Source organism: Tursiops truncatus, chromosome 1 (genome assembly GCF_011762595.2).
Source record: "Tursiops truncatus isolate mTurTru1 chromosome 1, mTurTru1.mat.Y, whole genome shotgun sequence".
Classification (NCBI taxonomy): domain Eukaryota; kingdom Metazoa; phylum Chordata; class Mammalia; order Artiodactyla; family Delphinidae; genus Tursiops; species Tursiops truncatus.
Window position 1 is genome coordinate 16,790,596 of NC_047034.1, and position 21,721 is coordinate 16,812,316.

The window sequence follows — 21,721 nt, forward strand, 5'->3', positions numbered from 1 at the left end:
CTTACTGTTTTTAAGAAAAACAGCTTATAAAAATGCTTGAAAAGTCTTCTTGGACATCAAAACACCCTTCCCAAACAATATTGTGATGATTTATCATGTAAATGAGTCAAAACAATGTGAGCGACATTTCCTATAAAGTATGTGTGGGTTTTAAAAACTAAGGGGCTAGTGCTTGGCTAAACATACTTGGGTTATAGAAGTTCAAAAGCATCAGAAAATCAGCTTGAGATGTTTGCTGAGTCTAAAATGAGGCCAATCCAACCACTCTCAGCTGAAATGCAAGCAATTTATTAGTAAAAGAGCTCATGGATGTGATTACTCTTCAGTCTCTGAGCTGTGACTCTTGTAGTCAAAGTAATCTCCAGGAAGTGATTGTAATATTGCTCTCAAGTAAGCTTGGGACCAGAGCTCCCAGCCTATCTATGAAGGTGGATCAGTGACTCAGGACCGGGCACCTCAGCCTCTAGCCTCACTCATTCTCAGGCTCAAGGGCTCATCTCTGGTGACGTGATATTCCCATCACTGCTATTTGGAAGTGTGTTGTTTTTGTCAGATGGGAAGAACTTATTTGTCAGCTCTCAGACCCCTAATTCAAATCTCTGAGTCTACTTCTAGACACAGAAGGTGAGAAAGCTAATATCCTACTGGGATGGAGTGTTCCTCAGATGTGTAATTTCACCCATTCAGGATTCTGCATATCCATGGATGTATTGGGAAGTACCCCAAATCCATGTTATCTCCAAGAACATCTCCTATAAAGCACCCATACTGACAACTGCAGAGGTCAATAGATTTAGGTTCTGAACCAATCCACAGATTTTATTAAGTATCTCCTACAGATAAGTTATCATAATAGGTGAAATTCTTAATGAAACATGAAGGAGAGAGTCTTTTGACCTTAAAGAACCTTGAATCTAGCTGAGGGAATTCTGTGACAGTAACAATATGAGGCTCTGTGTGATAGAAACTCATGGAGAATATCCAGGAAAATCTAGATTTTTCAGGTAGGAGAGAAATTCCTCTTTTGAGGATAATTGTAATCCTTTTGGAATATATGGCATTGAAAATAGGAAGGAGGGTTAGAGTTTATAGACGTAAATGTGGGAGGAGATGGAAGCATTTATGTGGAATAGATAATTGTAGTCAAAGTCCTAAAGAAATGAGGCACATGGCAAGTTAGTGAAAAGGTCTAGAAAAGCTGGACTGAAAGGTCAGTACAATGATTTCTGTGTTCCTCTGAATAATGTATGATGCCGGAGGAAAGGAGTCATATGATTTAATTTGTCTGGGAAGTTTGTGTCAAAAATGCTAACATCCAAAACATTGCAGGATTTTGGGGGAACATTTAACAGGCTTCTCTCCAAGAGAAGGCATAAAAATACAATCCATTGGGGCTTCCCTGGTGGCGCAGTGGTGAAGAGTCCGCCTGCCGATGCAGGGGACACAGGTTCGTGCCCCGGTCTGGGAAGATCCCACATGCCGTGGAGAGGCTGGGCCCGTGAGCCACGGCCACTGGGCCTGCGCGTCCGGAGCCTCTGCTCCGCAACGGGAGAGGCCACAACAGTGAGAGGCACGCGTACCGCAAAAAAAAAAAAAAAAAACAATCCATTGGACAGAAATATGTAGTGAAAAGACAGTATTACTAGATTGGCAGATTAGAAAAATCCAGTAGCTGTAGGAGTTATTGTAAAGACTTAATGAGCTTTAATATGTAATTTGCCATTATTTGTTCTTAAGCATAGTGCCTGTGCCTAGCACATATGCAATAAATGTTTGTTTCTGTTATAATAGTCATGTTACTTGGACAAGGAGTTTGACAAAGACTTTCATGATATCTTTGTAGACAAAGTGAATACACATCATTTGAGTGATCTGACCAATTAAGGGTCATTGTAATGAGTTGAATGGCCAGGCTTGGAGAGCACTCACAACACATGTTGTGAACCCAAAGGGGAGCCTTTAATCTTCTGCCAAAGGCTTCACTCATCATCCTTAACCTGGTCAACATATTAATTGATGACAACGTATAAAGTGTGTTAATCAAATTTGCAGATCATAGGAAGTTGGGAAAGTGAGTTATATTGGTTCACAGGATCTTAATACAATAGTCTCAACAGACTGAATACTGTTGAAAAAAAATATATAGAAAGGAAAAATATTCAGTCTTATGTTTGAACCTCAAAATCAACCCACATAGAAAACAGCAGAGAGGGACTTTGCCAGGAATAAATTAGAAAAAGACTTAAGGATTTATAGAAGACTATAGGCTAAATATGTGAAAACAGGAAAAGGTGGTTTATGGAAAGTATAATGTGATTTCAGATTGTACCAACAGACACTTGGTATCTAGATTAAGGGAGGGGAAGGTCCTATTTGATCTGCACAGGTCATACCACACATTGTAACATTTAATATAGTGCTTGAGAGAGATGAAGACTAACTAGAGCTAACTGAAGGTCTATGACCCAAAAGGGGAGTAGACTTTAATAAAATGACCCACCCACAAATAATAGGTGCATTGGGAATTTTTCATCTAGTGAAGAGTAGTTTCAAGAGAGGGTAAGGCAACTGTATTCAAATATTTGGTAGTCTTTCATTTGAAAGAGAACTTAGACTTGGTTTCTATAACACCATATGGTAGAATTAGGGCCAATAGTTCTATAAAATTCTTGTCATCAATGCGTATTGAATGCCAATTCTGTTTCAGGTATCATGCGAAGCATGGAAGCAAACACAAATAAGAGGGGCTCTTGCCCTAAAAGAACTCACAACCCATTGGATGACAGAAGCACAGGCAGCCATAACACAGCACGATGTCTGGGACCCTGGTCCAGCAGTGCAATTAACTTTGCCAGTGATTTTTTTTGACCAGTATTATACAGCACATAATTTAAACACTAACATCATTTTTAAAAATTCATAAAAATATATTTTTTAAAGTCCAGCATTTTGTACCTCTTGTCCTGCTGTTTTCCTTTCCCCGGAGGCAACCACTGTCACCTCTTTTAACTGATTATTGTATTATTTATCTCCATGTCTTAAGTGGCATGGTTGTACCGTTACTTCTTGATTTTTCAGTTGTAGGCTTTATCTGTTGACATTTCCTTATGCAAGATGAGGGTTTAGCTCTCTCCTTCCACCGTACATGGGCACCCTTACAGCCTCCATCCCCTCAGTATAATTATGTTGTGTTTTGGTTAAAGCCAAAATTCTGTTATCAAGGCTATGAAAACTATTAATAGCTGTGTCGTGTAAAATGTGGTTACTCTTTTCCTGCAACATTTTTTATTTTCCCTAGAATTCATATTTCTCTCATTGTTAAATTTAATTCATTTTATATGTATTTATCACTAATTCAATCCCAAACACTTCATCATTTGTCTAAACCTTTTCTTAAGACATTCAGGGTCATTTGATTGCCATTCATGTTCATCTTCCAGAATTTCTCCCAAAGCCTTCTCAGTTACTCAACCTGGCCTGGTTGCTCTATGCCTGGGGCTCCATCCTGCAGATTCTCTTTGCCTTTCTCCTCTGTTGGGACTCTTCATGGCCAGCATCCCATGTCTTCTCTTAGATAACAATCTTTTCTGGATAAGCACATGCTCTAGTAATTTTCCATGTGCAAGAAATTGAGAGATAAGCTTTTGAGACATGGAAGATTTGATAACATCTTTATTTTACCCTCATATTTGATTGTTTATCAGGGTCTATTCATCTATATTGGAAATCATTTTCCTTCAGAATTTCAAAAGCACTGCTTTATTGCCTTTTACCTTTCAGGGTTCCTGAGAAGTCCAAAGTTATTGTGATTCCTGATTCTTTGCATATAATTTTTTTTTTTTTTGTCTTTGGAAACTTTCAGGATTTTCTCTTTGTTGAAATTTCACAATCTTGTGCCTTCAAATGGGTGTATTTTTGTTTATCTCACTGGGAAATTTGTAGGCTGTTTCAATCTTTTCCTTCCATTTGGGGAACTTTTCTTGAGTAATTTTCTTGATATTTTCCTCCTCTCCATTTCTCTACTCTTTCTGGAACTCCTCCTTTTTGGATTTTGGAGAACTTGTACGGGTCCTATTATGTTCATATTTTTCTCTTTTATTCACAACTTCTTTATTTTATTTTTTTAAATCTCTGATTCTTATTACATAGTTGCATTTATATTTTATCTCCTTGATTATGTTAATGAAAACTTGTAGATATTGAAAATTTCTTCTCTCTGCAAACCATTGTCTCAGCGAAGTTGCTTTGTGTGTTGGGATGAGGGAGTATATTCCATACTGGAGGCTTTTCTCAAAGGTCTAGTCATTTTTAGATTTAGGAGTAGGGCACTCACAAGCTGATTTGCTGCTTTGAGTGTATGAATGGGGACTGTTAACTATCAGTTTCACTGTAGAGTGATTTGGCTGAGCTATTTTAATAGAGAATCGCCACTGTCAATATCTTTATATCCTTCTTTTTGGCAAAGAAATATTTCCCATGGGAGATTTGTTCAATGTCCCGCCTGGCAGTCAGTGTCTGGGAGCCAAGTGGACACAGAGAACACAGGGTGTTAGTTTTCAGTGTGCTGGGGATTACTTTTTTCAGTAAGACACCTGCACCATCCACTGTGCCTGCTGCTACTTAGGTCCTGAGTTTTGTGCTCTATAGACGAGAAACTGACGAGGGACCGTCTGCCATAGTGAACTAGGGAACTGAAGATCTGCCCATTTCTTAAAAGATACTTTCAACCATGTTTTAAAAATCTACTACCCTTTACTCCTACTTCGCAAGGTACTTGACAAGGCCAAATTTTCAGCCTTTGGGGATTACGTAGTATAAATCTGGGTTTGTTTTCAGTTTCCCCTACTGCTGGCTTAGTACTTCTATTCCTTGGGTGTCTAAGTCAGTTACCATTCACCCATCTGATTTCTAGCTTCCAAAATTATTTTTTCCCTCTTATGTGTGATCTGGGATATTTGCAGGAAAAGTGACATTGGTGAAGATTTTTTTTTTTTTTTTTTGACAAGATGTCAGACTTTTTCCAAGCAGTGGAAGCAGAAAGGGAGAACAGCATAAACAACAGAAGAGATTGTGAGAACTTGATTGGAGAATTCAGGAACTGATGAGTGAGGCTAGACCATCAGGTGTTTGGGGTAGGATGAGGCAGTAATCAGGAAGACTGGAAATAAAGAGAAAGGGCACTCCATGACTGCACAGAGATGAGGGGAGAATAGAGAAGTCTAAGATATTCTGTAGCTTCTAGATTGAAAAAGTGGGTGTCCAGCAATTAAGGAAACTTATGGGGGCCATATTCTAGCCACACACTATTGGCCATATGTATCTCACAATGGACTAGGTTCCCTCAAGTAGCTGTTATGCCCTTAGGTGTAGCTGTTAAGCCCTTTGGTGGACAGAGGTAGGAAAGATTCCAGATTGCTCGGCCTATGAAAAATGCCAACAAATTTCCAATGTATGCATGCACCTCTTTTAAGCTCCTGGCCTCAGCTAAGTTTTGAGAAGTGCAGGAAGGCCGTGAAGGAGAGGGGAAGGAGAAATAAAGGGGCTGAGAAAAAAGAGACACAAAGAAAAAAAAACACATGGTGATGACATCATTGCCGTGTTATAAAACTGAGCCTTAAATCTGCAAGAGTCATTTCTGTTCTATCTCAATAGGGAGAAATGTGCTGAGCTCTTGGGGTCATTGACTAACATGTCTGCCAGATGGATCCTGGGTTTGGCTGCTGGACCGGAGCATTCCGTCTCAGGGTTTAAGATACAACAATGCATTATTAAACCTGTTTGTAACACAATGTGCAAGATGACATCATATCCCTGGGTGTGTGTGACCTCACCAAAAATGTGTGCCCTGCTGTGTAAGAAAAGTGAAACTCTGGGTTACAGACAGTTAGGTAGAAGTTATTATGGAGACTTTTAAAGAGCTGCCCTTCCCCCAGTCTTGTTCTCTTTTCTCTCAAATCCAAAATATTCTTTAAAAGAGGAAGAACAAATATTTTATGCAATCCTTCATCAAAAAGATGTAATAAAAAATGTTGAGAAAAAAACCATCTGAAATGAAGGAAAAATGGAGATAGCCTCAGGAGATTGTGATTTTTAGTCTGGGATCTCAGTCCTGGTCGTTCAGGAAATAAAAACCACTGCATAGAGAGAGTGCATGGACATATATACACTACCAAATGTAAAATAGATAGCTAGTGGGAAGCAGCCACACAGCACAGGGAGATCAGTTCCGTGCTTTGTGACCACCTAGAGGGGTGGGATAGGGAGGGTGGGAGGGAGACGCAAGAGGGAGGGGATATGGGGATATATGTATACGTATAGCTGATTCGCTTTGTTATATAGCAGAAACTAACACACAATTGTAAAGCCATTATACTCCAATAAAGATGTTTTAAAAAAAAACCACTGAATATTTAGAACAGTAAGACCTTAATGCAGGGAACAGGTTATAGTGGAGATAGACGAGCTATGAAGTCTAATGGGGCAGTGAGACCATTCTGATCGGTAAAGGCAAGAAGATGCTGCGTCCTGTGAGCTGGATGCGGGGAGTATGGGGAGTCTGTTAGGTGGGCAGTGGAACTGCAGCTGCTGCCAGAGGTGCTCCTGGAGGCAGAGAAAGAGGTGCTCTGGTCTCCCCTCCCCTCCTTGGACCCTCTAATCTCCCACTAGTGTTTCTTTCTTAAGGGTTGAGTCCAGAGGGAAACTGGGAGCCTGGGAAACCCGGCCTGTAGGGGTCAGTCCCCCCGAAAGCAAAACAGAGCAGAGGAGCATGAAGAATAGATCTAAGGGCTTCCCTGGTGGCGCAATGGTTAAGAATCCGCCTGCCAATGCAGGGGACACGGGTTCGAGCCCTGGTCCGTGAAGATCCCCCATGCCGTGGAGCAACTATACCTGTGCACCACAACTACTGAGCCTGCACTGTAGAGCCCACAGGCCACAACTACTGAGCCCGCATGCCTAGAGCCTGTGAGCCACTACAGAGTCTGCGCTCTAGAGCCCGCATGCTGCAACTACTGAACCCTGTGCACCTAGAGCCCGTGCTTGGCAAAAAGAGAAGCCCCCATTCTCCACAACTAGAGAAAGCCCGCACTCAGCAACAAAAACCCAATGCAGCCAAAAATAAATAAATTAAAATAAATAAATTTTAAAAGAAAAGAATAGATCTAAAAGCAAAGAGGTCCAGAACCAGCACATCTGAAAAGACAAATGCTGCCTTCAAAGGAAGATGGTCATAGTCTGCAAAATCATTAGGGATGTGGGCACAGTGAGGGCATGATTATCCATCACATCCAAAACCGGATGTGGAAGAATTAGGAGCTGAGTTTAGCTGAACAGCACAGAGGGCAACCACCTCTACTGCCTCCACAGCCAGAACTTTGGACTGGATTTCATCCATGGGCCTAACCAGTGTGACTCACTATATTTCATTAGTATTCACTGGTAAAACTAAGCATGGACCACAGTAACGGAAAACATTATTTTGGTAGGAAAAATTTAAATTTGTGTTTTATAGGTGTGGTTTTTGTTGTTGATGTTGTTATTGCTAATAACACTGATATCCAATACACATGCATTTATTTATAATTTGGGAACTCACTGCTGGGTGATTACCTTGTTTTCACAGGTCAATCCCATTCCCAGACATTCCTACTTCAAGATTGAAGTAATTTCTTTAAAAGTGATGTTCGACCGTTGACTGTTGATGCAATGTTCTATTATTAACTAACATGTAATTAGTTCATTAAAAAACTACCTCAACTGAATAGCATGTAACTTAATACAACCTATCAAAGTGGAGAAATCCACAGTTTCTCACAAATGGGAGCAAAATTACAGTGCAGGGAAACTGGAAACGAGAAGATGCCAGCTGGCAGGACACTAAGTGTTTCGGATTACCGTGTGTTTATGACCTCTGTGTTCTAGAAAAAAAATTAATTAGATTATGCTATTTGAGAATCTTGGAATGCCATGGCTCTGTGCCAGGCTTATCAGAACCACACATCTGAAGTTTAATTAAGCTGTTTTAAATTTCACCCGTATTTCTAAGTTTTGAAAAAGCAATAAATGTAGGAACTAATAAATAACGGTGGAAGAATGCTAAGATTCCCTCAGATGGCAGCATTCAGTGTAAAATCATGGGCTGTTCCAAAGTCTACTATACACTTGTTTTCTTGAACACGAACGTGATACGAAGCAGTGCTCTTTCTTTAAGAGTATTTGGAAAGTAAACATATGCAACGTGGGAACTCTAATTATAGAAACTTAGCAAGTTGTTTTTGAAAATACAAATCATTCTTTAATAGTGTGTCTGTATCTCAGGTTGGGGTCAAGATGGAGAAAGGCAAGTGAGTTCCAGCACAGGGAAAGGGAAGAGAAGAGAAATTTACTTCTCGTTCACCTTGATGAGGGAGTCTTACTGACTGACCTTCCAGCCTGTCATCATATGAGTAGGTGTCATTTTTTTATTATTTACTTTTTCTTTATGTATTTATTTTTATTGGAGTATAGTTGATTTACAATGTTGTGTTAGTTTCAGGTATACAGCAAAGTAATTCAGTTATACACACACACACACACACACACACACACACACACATATATATTTCTCTTTTTCAGATTCTTTTCCCTTATAGATATTGAGTATAGTTCCCTGTGCTATACAGTAGGTCCTCACGGGTTATCTATTTTATATATAGTACATAGGGTGTATATGTTAATCCCAAACTCTTAATTTGTTTACTTTTTAATTGTGGTAAAATATACATAACATAAAATTTACCATTTTTACTATCTTTAGGTTTACAGCTCAGCAGCATTTAATATATTCACACCGTGGTAATTCTTGCCACCATCCAATCCACCTGCAGAACTTGGCTTAAAGTTCTTTCATTAATCATTTTCTAAAAATTAAAAAAAAAAAAGAAACTTTAAAAAATGCTCTAGGACTATTTGGTCAAGGGCTGAAAATGTGTGGGACAGTATATCTGTGTCTGCATGTGTGGGACAGTACATCTGTGTCTGCAAGTGTGGGAGCCCGATGGTCCTGCCTCATGGTCCTACAGCTGAAGAATCTAAGGGGTTTGTCTGTGTTATCAGATAAGTTAGTTGTGATTGAGTAAAATGACTGAACAGACTTAATGGAAGGAGAATATTGGCTCCTTTTGAGAAAACAAACATGACAGTACAGAAACTGATACCACTTTAAAGAAGCTATTTCATTAAATTATTAATTATTAATGAATATTCAACAAATACTTACTTACTGAACACCTACTTGTACTAGATATTGTTTTAGGCTGTGAGGGATTCATGGTAAGCCCTGAAATTCAAGGGATTTCAATAATTCAAGACTAAGCCCTCACTCCCATAGACCTTATATTCCAGTAGGGGAGTTTCTAGATACACAGATAAGTATGCAATAAATTACGAAATGTTAAGTATGGATAAGAGAAATGAAAGCCAGTTAGGTTTCCCTTTTCCCATTTATTCCCACTTACAATATTCCAGAGACAAAAAAGAATCATGAGAGTTAAGAGAAGAGAAAGTCTCAACACAAAAGAGGTGACCAATATGTTCACCGCTGCAGAAATATTTGGGAGGAAATAGACTGAAAAAGTCTGATCACAAGTCAGTGCCCTTTGAAACGGTAACTATATAGGGGGAAAATACCTGGCAGAAAATTAAAATTCAGTAAATAAACTGTTTTATCTAATAACATCAACTCACATATTTGGCTGATTTCACTACCTGGATTAAGCTCATCCATTCATTCAACAGATATTAACAGATTGCTTAATTTGTGTCTATCCTGGTGATACATATAACAGTGAACAAAACAGAAAAAGCACTGCTCTCATGGAGCTTTACACGCTGGAGGAGATAGATTTTGAACATAGCAGTAAATATGGAACCTGTTAAGTAGTTACGAGCTCTATGAAGAAAGGAAAGTCAAGTACCAGGGAATGGAACCTTGGCCCTGAATTTGGAGTGTGCCTGGCATCCGTGAGGAACAGAAAAGCCCAATGTGACCAGAGCACAGAAACAAGAGGGTGAGGACAGATGATGTGGTCCAGGGAAGTAGGGATCAGATCTCGTAGAGCCCTGTAGGCTGATGTAAAGACCTTGATACTGACTGTGTGTGGGAGCAGAAATCAGTGAGAGTTTTAAACGGTGGAGTGGAATGATCTAACTTATGTCTTTGTAAGATAGCTCTGCCTTGTGTTGTGAACAAATTGAACATTTTGTATAGTTGTGGTGCAGACATACCCTGAAGGCCGTTGCTAATTTTACATACTATCTTTTGCTACTTGATTCAATAAAAAAAAAAAATCAGCCTGGCTACTTATTACCTCTAGGTCAATGATGGATGAGATGATGTATTGGTATCAGTCAGGGTAACAACCAGTAGGCTATATATTAATACAAATCTATACATTAATAATATGAATAATATTAATTATACATTAACTATATGTCATAATACACACACACACACACGAGAGAGAGAGAGAGAGAGAGCAAGGAAATGGCTTTTGTGAGTTGAGCTGTCTAGACAAGCCCCAAATCCCTAGGACAGGCTGTCAGGATGGGCAGGGTAGAAACTCGTAAGCAGGAACTGATGCTCCAATTCACAGGTAGAGTTTCTTCTTCCAGAGGGAAACCTCAGTTCTGTTCTTAAGGCCTTTCAGTGGATTGGATGAGATCCACTCAGATTATCCAGGAATCTCCTTTGTGTAAAGTCAACTGACTGTAGGTGTTAATCATACTTACTACACACCTTCACAGCAATACTGAGATGAGTATTTGATTGAATAACTGGGTACCAGAACATAGCCAGGTTGTCACATGAGGGATCATCACAGAGGACTAAGCAATTTTTACCCAGTAATAAGTGGAATGGCTTTGTGTAGACTGTGAGAACTCTTTCCTCTACCCTCTGCTTTGTAACTGGCTCTTTTGAATTATGCAGACAGCCTCAGATGTGGATTTCCTGTCTGATAGGCTACAGTCAGGTTCCAAATGACAGAACATTAATTAGGAGGATTGGTCTTGTTTGTGAACTCATTAGCACTCGGAGCCTGGCTTCTGCAGCTGGATGTTCCAGTGCCAACCGGGTAAATGTCAGCCCCAAATGGCAGCCATCTGGCTCTTGTGTCCAACTTTGTCGCCCCTCCATTCATCAACTCTTTAATAGAAGAAGAGTGGTATTGCCTGCACTGCTGTCCATATTCAGTATTCAAATGCCTCTTTTAGGAACAAAATAGTGCCTGTGTGATTTTGCGTAGGTCGCCGGTAAATTCTAAGGATGAGGAAAAACAACGCTCCAGTTCATCCTATTGACCCCAGTGAACTCCGCTCAATAAATATTTGCAGAGTGACTGAAGGCCAAAGCATGCCTTGAGTTTATGCAATTTGGTGACATTTCTACTGCGAAAACTGTGTTACTACAAACTTTATCTTGGAAAACTCCTGATAGGTGGTAAAGTTGCTCTGAACCTAGGAAGCTGCTATTGGCCAAATTATGTGCTTTCAGAGAGAAACATTTCCTGTGAATTAAAAAAAAAAGAAAAGAAAAGAGAAAAAAAGAAGGCCCCAGCATGACTAATACGGTAAGAATGTTCTCACCTTCTCCAGGAGAAGAAAGGAGTCAGGTAGAGCTTTGCAGCAATCAGTGGTCACAAACCTCAGTAGACACTCCAGTCATTAACTAACCACACGCATGTGGCACATGGAATGGAACATCCCGGGGCTCTGAAACCACAGGCATCTATCTGCTGGATGAAAGGAAGCAGTTTCACAGGCCTGGACAGAAAAAGGATGTGGTGAATTTTCAAACAGTTCTGATTTATAGGCAAGAAGGTGCAAGGTTATGGTATGCAGAGAAATGAACCATTATATTTCTCGTCACCCCACACCCCCTTCCAGAAACCCTGGCTGCTGTGGTTTCTAGACCAAGACTGTCACCATGACAATCACCAAGCCTGGTCCTTGTTCCCGTTGTCCAGCCACACATCTGTGCAGTGATCCTTCAGGAATAGCTATGAAGCCCCTGCCTTTGGTTACCAGCCAAACCAGGGTGTGATATTTTTTCCTGTTTAATTAAAAAGAAAAAAAAGGCTTACCCATTTGCTTTTGCCAGCTATCTGAAAGTTCAAAAGGTAAAGAACATTTCCCTCCACAAATAAGCCGTGGAATGTATTTGGAAGTTGAGTTTTCATCAGCAGTTGCTGTTTTTTATCCATTTATTCCACTGCTAAGGAAGGAAAAACAAAAAAAGCAACTTTGTATTTATAATTTGACATCAGTGGGAGGGGCTCTAGTAATTTCAGGTCATCTTTCAGACATTAATAGAGGTCAGTAACACTCTCAGGTGGGAGGGACTTGTCACGCCCCCTTGGCACAGGAAGAGTTCAAGTTTCCCTTTACAGGAAATAATAAAATGAATCCTTGCTCACTTCGAGCCCTTCTGATGATGGGCTAGGATGGCACTTTATAAACCCACCTATCCTTGTGAGATACTCTTTTCGTAAAATTATATTCTTCATTTATTATCATGCAAAGCTGAATGTCCTATTTACTGCATCGGGCTGCCAACAAGGTCCCATGAAGGACCAAGGCTTCTGTCCGTGGAACTTTGCAGGATACCCTCCAAAGGATTCCCTTTCATGCTGACCCAAGGGCAGACAGGAGCTTATGGAGGAAGTGACATTTGGATGGGGGCTTGAAAGGCATAGGATTTGCACAATAGAAAAGGACATAGCCTAAATGTCTGCTGCCTGCCCCACCTCATCTTCTAACATGCTGGGGTTGTTTTTCAGTTGCTGAAGAAAACTGGCTTAAATCTCCATCCTCCATCCATACTGTGGAGTGTCAGCACCCTCCTCAGTATACCTCACAGGTCTTTAGGGGTTGACTTTCTCATGGTCATTTTCCTACAGTTTCTTGCTTCACTGAATTCTCAATCTCTTCTCTGCCTCTCATCTTCTCAAGCTATTTTTTTCTCTCTCTGCCCTACATCACTCCTACCCTTAGCTTCTCAAAACATCACTGACATAAGGTTGCTCCATGCCTAGATTTTAAGATAACCAAGAAGAATCACAGCCCAGCACACAGTTGGCAACATCTTAAATTTTGTATCAGATATCCCTCACCAATCTCCCTGGTCCCGTTAGATAAGAGATATCTTAATAACCATCCTATTTGGGGTGTCACTTGTCATTAATCTGGGTCCACAGCTAAAGTAAGGCAAAACTAATATATCAAGAGATCCCCTGATATTACAACTTGAAGAACCAACAAACTTTCTTTTTTCATAGCAGGATGGAGTCAGATTTCCAGGCTTGCCTTTGGCCCTGCTGCATGGGATCATTCGGGGACCCGGTTGGGAACGAGTTTTTGCTTCCTTGTCCTGCAGGCCTTGTATTTATGTGGCTAAGGCTGACAAACCCCAGTTGTCACAGCCACAGGAAAGGGGAAGAGAGTGGGAAGGAACACGTACCGCCCATGGCTCTCAGCCAGGACTGGCACCTACCACTTCTGCTCAACGCCATGTGTAGGAATTCAGCCTTAAGAGCAAACTAAGTGCGGGGAGCTGAGAAGTGTAGTTACTACTCAGGTAGCTCTGTGCCAGGCCCCATCTCCTTTACTACAAAAGGAGGTGAGAACCACTGTGGGTGGAAACCTGGCAGTCTCTGCCACATCCTCCTTCCACTCTTTCCCTTACACCCATCTTTCCTTCTCCACTTCTCAGCAGCCAACATTTAGATTCCTGCCACATTTTTAAGGAAAAACGATGGATGGATGGATGACACAGACAGATGGAAAGACATACCGTGTTCTTGGATTGGAAGAATCAATATTGTCAAAATGACTATACTACAGATTCAATGCAATCCCTATCAAACTACCAATGGCATTTTTCACAGAACTAGAACAAAAAATTTCACAATTTGTATGGAAACACAAAAGACCCCGAATAGCCAAAGCAATCTTGAGAACGAAAAACGGAGCTGGAGGAATCAGGCTCCCTGACTTCAGACTATACTACAAAGCTACAGTAATCAAGACAGTATGGTACTGGTGCAAAAACAGAAAGATAGATCAATGGAACAGGATAGAAAGCCCAGAGATAAACCCACACACATATGGTCACCTTATCTTTGATAAAGCCAAAGCAATCTTAAGAGAGAGAGAGAGAAAAAAAATGGAACTGGAGGACTTGATTCTTCATGGTTTAATGCTCTTCTCCCAGAAAAGACTCAGTGGCTGCAACTTCCATCACTAAAACAACCCGTTAAGCTCTGCACTGAAGAATCTGATGCCTCTGAGGTAAGTGCTCCCTGTTCCTACAATGCAGTCACCAAGCAGTTGTTTCACTCTGTGTGTGCATGTGCATGCCCACTTATGTGCAAGCATGTAAATGAGAATTTCTTCTTTCTGGTACTTGAGGGACTGAGGGCAAGATGGGGGGAGGGGGAAGTATTCCCTAAGAAGGAAACGCTGAAGCAAAGTAAAGGAAAGAGGAAAAGGTGGTTGCTTCCGGGTAATGGATGGTCAAGTTTACTTGGCTCATAGGTTACAGGAAAAGGGATGGGGGTCTTAGTGTGGAATCTTTCCAGTCGCAAGTAAACAGAAACCAAATGCAAACCAGCAGAGGCTAAAAACAGTGATATGCGAGGTTGTAGAGGTAGGTCTGGTTCCAAGTCTGGCTTGATCCAGGGCTCCGGAAAGTGTCATCAAGTCTTCGTCTCTATCTCTGAGCTGTTTGGCCTCTGTCTTCCCAGATAGGCCCTCTCCAGAGGGGCCCTGATATCTCTAGGCCATGTGTTATCTGGAAAATGTTTAAGTTGATGTTTCCAGCCAGTCGCTAAGGTAAAATAAAGGCAAAATTCCAAAGCCAGGTCATCCGGTTCAGAACTTGCAAGGTAAGGATGGAGAGCTAGTTCTACTGCTCCTGGGTTGTCCTGACAGAATGAAGATTTTAAAAAAGGGCAGAAGTAGTGGTTGGGGGCCGTTTCTGAAAGTAGAGAGGGGAAGGATTTTTTTAAAGAAATTTCTCTGGAGAGAGCTCTTCTCCAAAGCCTTCTCCATGCCATGAGCGCCTCATGTGGGCTAACTCTTATGCATCAAGTTTACTGAGGACACATCTGTGGACTGCTCTGAGTTGGGACACACAAACAATGGATGTCTGAGTCATAGACCATGAGAGCAGGATGGAGGATCTATCTTGGGATCAGCCAACCAGTCCAGAATTTGTTGAGACAAGTGACGCCTGAGTGTCTTTGAAAGACTAGGGATTGGCCAGATGGGAGAAGAGCCAGTGTGGGCTTAGCCTGGGTCCTGCCCAATAAGGCCACCAAAAGGCATGGAGGGAACTTTAGTAACATGAAACTGAAAATGAACAGTGTATTCTTGGGGGCTGCAGAAGGACTTACTTACAGGAAATCCATCATTATGGGTCAGGGGAGCTGCAGGAAGTAGGTCTCCACTAATGGGAATTTCCAAAAAAACCAATGAAAGTACCTACAACAGGTAAGGATGGTTTTACACATTTGCCACCCAGAGAGCACAAAGCCAGCTCAGGAGAGGACCATTTTAAGTACGAATTTTCCTTACTTCTTAACATTCCTCCTTCTCCACCCATAACTCTGATCACAAAGGGATCAGAAACTAGTTAGCAAGTGGACAGTTAGGAGAGGTATAAGGTAGAGAAATATAGAATAAGTCAACCATATCATTTCTATTTCCCCCAGCTGCCTCCCAGCCTGAAGCAGCCCTGAGTCAGGGGATGGGAAGATATTTGACTTAAATCAAGTTCAAAGTTTTCAGGACTTCCCTGGAGGTCCAGTGGCTAGGACTCCGTGCTCCCAGTGCAGGGAGCCTGGGTTCGATCCCTGGTCAGGGAACTAGATCCCACATGCCACAACTAAAACCCGGCGCAACCAAAAAAAAAAGTTCAGACTTTTCACTAATATCTTGGACTCCACATTGCAATTTCTAAAGTGAACTCTATTTGTGACTTAAAGTGACTTTAGGATCTAAGTATGATCAGAAAATTGGCTATAGGAATTTTTATCTAGGTAGAAAAAACTTTAAAGGGATAGTGGAAAACAAAAAAATAATTTCATTTGATTGCCTTATAAATTCTGCTTGTTCAGTGTTTACATCTTCCTACAAATCAAGATCCAGAGGGGGAAAAATATCTTCACTCCTCCAGAAACCATAAAATTCTCTAAAAACACTCTTAGTGTTCCTTCTTGAGTCACTGCCCCACCTGCCAAACCTGAGACAAAAGAGTCAGGTTTTGTCTGACCAGAAGTAAGTTCCACCAGAGCAGGGGTCTTCTCTGCCTTGTTCACTTCCTGAGTCTCCAGGGTCTGAAAAAAATATCTTATATGTATAGTAGGAGCTTAATAAATATTTCTGGATTGGAAAAAGCAGTATAATCATTGCCTTCAAGAAGCTTAAAGTCCAGTGGATGAGAAAGGCATGTAAGCACAAGAGAGTAGAGAAAGTTCAATGACACAGGATATCATAAAGCTGTCTAAGAGAAAACAGAGGGTTGGCAGGGTCAGGGAGGTGGGGTGAAGGAGGGATGCCTAAGGCTTCCAAGATATGATGCAATGTGGGATAGTAAAGGATAAACAGAACATGGCCCCTTTAGGCCATTGTTTTCCTGCCCTCCCCTTCTCTTTGAGGGTTTTCATTTTTTGTCTCCTCTTTTGATGGGGAGGAACAATGGGCAAAGGGTGAGTACTCTGGACCTGCTCCTTCCTGGGTGTGGTCTTTTCTGTGGCTACACCAGTGGTATGACTTTACAGAATCTCAGCACGAAGCCTGTGGGACTGTAGCTCTGTGGGATCTTGTCAGATCCTACCCCAGCACTAAGGTCAGAACTGGGGAAAGATGTAGTAATCACCACAAAGGCACATGGGCTCAAAGGCAAAGCTGGCATTGAACAGAACCCTTCCTGGAAACTGCGCCTGCAGGAAGCAACCGGGAGCTTTTCCTGTGTGCAGCCAGCTCAGTGGGGTTAAAATATGATTAAGCCTAAACATATAAACAGCAAATTCCCAAGTTAGTGATGATATAACATTCTGTTAGGGTTAGGCTGGATTAGAGCTGATTGTGTTGCCTCATATTGGAATCTGGCCCAAAATGTTGATTCCTTTTATAAATCCTGTAGTCATCCCCAGGAATAGCATGACCACCAAAGAGAAGCCTTTCTAAAGTTTCTGGTTTTAGTGAGACATTCCTTAGCATCACCTGGGAACACCCCAAGCAACACAGACTGGCTCTTAGGGCCTCGGGAAAATCGCACACATCTAGAGAGGAGGACCTGTGGTACCCTGGTCAGGAACACGGATGGCGCAGACCCAGGTGGAGTGTGCTCTAAATCACACCCTAACAGAGAAGGAACGTGAAAGGCAGTTCAACATAAAGGAAAAATAATACCACACTTGGTTGACATCACATCCAACTGCAGCCAGGGCCCGATTTGTAATCCTTCATCCTTTCTGGTATTCATTCAGCTGCTATCGACGCCCCACAGGAGGGATTCTTCTTCCAGGGCAACAAATGCTCAATTCATCAGGGAACAGAAGCCCTGCTCCTGTGCTATTTCCCCAGGATCGTCAAAAGGTTTGAATATAAATAGAAACCAGAGACATATTATTTTCAGAAATGAACGTATTTTCACTCTAGTTTAAGGATGTGGATCCTTATCGCTCCCTTCCACATGGAGAGCATCCCTGCTCTGCACCATGTTCTTGGTGATGTTAAAGAGAGCCTGCAAGAAGCCCCAGAAGGTGGGCTACCCTGCTCTGTTCCAACCACAGCCTTTCTGAAGGCACTTAATGCAAAAGCAAATGTTTCAACTGGGTAAGGAGCTAAAATAATGAAGCTCTTTTTTGTTTTCTCTTCTTTTCTTCCTTCCTTCCCTCTTTCCTCCCTTCCTGCCTTCCTTCCTTCCTTCCTTCCTTTCTTTCTCTTTCTTTCTTCCTTCCTTCCTTCCTTTCTTTTCTTTCTTTCTTTCTTTCTTTCTTCCTTTCTTTCTTTCTTCTTTTCCTTTCTTTCTTTCTTTCTTTCTTTTTCTTCCTTCCTTCCTTCATTCCTTTCTTTCTTTCTTCTTTTCCTTTCTTTCTTTCTTTCTTTCTCTTTCTTTCTTCCTTCCTTCCTTTCTTTTCTTTCTTTCTTTCTTCCTTCCTTCCTTTCTTTCTTTCTTCTTTTCCTTTCTTTCTTTCTTTCTTTCTTTTTCTTCCTTCCTTCCTTCCTTCCTTCATTCCTTTCTTTCTTCTTTTCCTTTCTTTCTTTCTTTCTTTCTCTGTCCGTCCTTCCTTCCGTCCGTCCGTCCGTCCTTTCTTTCTTTCTTTCTTTCTTTCTTTCTTTCTTTCTTTCTTTCTTTCTTTCTTTCTTTCTCCTTTCTTTTAATATTAGCTCCAAGAAAGAAATGCTGCAGGAAGTCATAACCATAATAGTTATCATGATACTAATATGCAACATCTGGGTGTCTAGGGATGATAACAGTAGGCACACCAGTCCTCCTAAGGCCCTAGAGACAATTACATCTCAACTCTGGGTTAATGAAAAAATGGAACACAGTTCTTAAGTTTGAATTGGAGTCTACTTTGTAACACTGCTGGGATTGAACCAAAGCTGGTGAACCATCCCATGTTAAAAAGTGAGCTGTTTTCCTATTTGATAAAATTAGAGAGTAGACTCTAAACACTTGAATTCAATACAAGAAAGACTTCAGAATGAAATGCTTGGTGTTATCGACATCATTCCCAGACTCATCTGGGAAATTCCCACCCACAAACCTTCTCCGGTGACCCTGATCTTGTGACTAACGTGTCACCCGGCTTCTCCAAAGCCATCATCTTCCTGGCCTGCTGTCAATGGAATAATGAAAAAAACAGGGATCTGAAGAATGGAACTCGAGTCACTCTCTCCCCACTGCTGATTGCCTGGTGACAGGTTAGCTGGCCCTTTCAACCTCAGTGATTTCATGGTAATAATAATATTTTGCCTGTCTGAAGGCAGGAGGCTAGGCAAGATGGGTGATGGATCTCAACTTGATGTATATTTTATCTACTTTACCTTAAACTAGTGCCATGAATCAACCAAATGACTATGCTCTGAACACAGAACTTACGTACACACACAAAAAGAATGAAACAAAGTTTAGAACTCATGAGACTTTGCTTATACCCACTTATTTTCATTTGAGCAACTTGGTATTTTCTCGGTTGATGGTGAGGTTTTTATATCATCAAATGATTCCTTGAGGTTTCATCCAGGTGGAAGGTCCACAATTCTATTGTTTTTTTCAGAGGAATTTAAAATAAATGTGAAAACAAATGGGCCATGTATGGTCAGGCCACTCAAGATGGCTGTCCTCTTGCTTTCTGTACATTCCCTGCTGGACCACTGCCTGCTTCACCTACACCCCACTCACATACCTGACCTTCCTACACACTTGTCCCCACCCCAGGTAGTGATTGCTCTTATCAAAAGGGTAATGAGGGATATGCACTACTGCTAGTTTTCATGGTAGCAGAGGAGCCAACCTGAGTCAAATTCCGCTATAACTGGTAACCTCCCCCCTGACCCCTGGGGGTGAAGACTGTCACCATGTCCTGCCCACCATCTGCTGCACATGGTGGGGTGTCACTCCAGGACCTTGCTTCAGATGTGTAAGTTCCCCCATCCATTAAACCATTGATGTCTCTGTCGCTGACTCCTGGCTCTTTCTTTGATCTTAACGCTGGGCAAGCACAGGCTTCATAGGTCTGTGGGGTGCAGCCCAACAGGCCAAAAACTCAGTCTGGTCACTAAGATGTCTCTGGGAGCCACCACCTCTTTTTCATTTTTGCAGCACTTCTTGCCTTATTACAATAGCTCTCTTGTCAGTCTTGCTGTTCAGGGGACCACCCCCCTCCAGTTCATTGCATGCTTCTATTATGTACTTTTCTAGACCTAGATCTAATGAATCAGCTGTGCTTCACCCTGCCTCCCGCACCTGAGTGCCGGCCTTTCAGAAAGCTTCTCCAACTTGACTTTCTCATCTCACTTCCTGTCGTTCCTCAACATGAGACGTCTCACTGGCCACAGGTGACACTGGCCATCCCACCATATTCCACCAGGGAAAGACCTGCTTTCAAGCTCCTTCAGGTCGTTGGCAGAATTAATTTCCCCGTAGCTGGAGGACTCCGGTCTCCCCAGTCTTGCTAGCTGTTGTCTGGGGGTGCTGCATGCAGTTTCCAGAGGCTGCTCTCAGGTTTTTGTTCCATGGCCCCCTTCACACACTTCCAAAGTCTTTGACTTCAGAAAGAACCCGGTCCATTTCCAGACAAAGAAAGACAATTACTGTATGCTATCACTTACATGTGGAATTGAAAAAATACAACATACTAGTGAATATAACAGAAAATAAGCAGACTTAATGATATGGAGAACAAACTATTGGTTACCAGTGGGGAGAGGGAAGGGGGGAGGGGCAAGACAGGGGTGAGAAAGTAAGAGGTACAACCTATTAGGTGTAAAATAAGCTACAGGAATATTTTGTACACCATGGAGAATATCACCAATATTTTATAATAACTATAAGTGGAGTATAACCTTTCAAAATTGTGAATCACTATATTGTACACCTGTGACATGTAGTATTGTACAGCGACGATACTTCAGCTTAAAAAAATAAAGGCTCACCTGATTAGATCAGACCCACCCTCGTAGTCTCCTTTGGATCAACACAACTGATAGGGACCTTGATTACACCTGCAAAATCCTTTTTGCCATATAATACAATCATAGGGGTAATATCTTATTCTAGTAACAAGTTCTACCCACACTTAATGGGAGGGAAGTATATAAGGTCAAAGATCACAGGGGTCATCTTCAAATTCTACCATAACGTCCTTTCCTCTTCCGCCCGACAAACTATTTATCATCCAGGAGCTAGATTAAATGCACCTCCTGTGTTAAGGGATCCTGACATCCTCAGGCTGAGGTGCTGGCCCTGTTGGTCCCTATTTGTCACAATACTATTATATGTATTACATCGTATTATGCCTAGCTGTGTGTATCTGTCTGAATTAAGATGTAAGAAATTGGGATATTGTGGGATTCTCAGTTTCATATTGTATACTGTGAATCCCATGTTTTTTGATACTGAGTTCACTGTGTTAAACCCCTTTCTGGACACTACACCCTACTTGAAAGGGAGGTGTGTCAGGTTGTCTAGTAGGAAGTATTTTCCCAGGTGAGGGTGGAGGCTTCATGCCAGGTGATGCATGGGTCCTCTTTACTTCACACACTAGCCTTGCACGTTCAATAACTCAAGCCCTTCGCGCCAGCAGTACAGACATAAGGATTCAAATGTAAGATTGGAACTGCTATTTGCATCCGTGATACATTCACGTTTGGTCATAAGAGACTAGCTCGTATGAGAAAGTAGTCTTAGCAAACTGAACACAAAGATGATGAAAAAGAGATGTAATCTTTAAAATTTAAAATTGGACAGTTATTTTGCATCTTTTATCCGAATGAATAAAGCTGGCGGTGATTAAAAATGGAATAAAATAATTAAGCAAGAGCACCTCTGGCATCCATATAAGAACTTCAGAATGGCTGTTAGTTACACTGCATTCATTTTTCCCCTGGGAAATTTTCTTTCATAAAGGAAATGGAAGGAATTCACATTTACTGTGTTTGATTCTTCCAC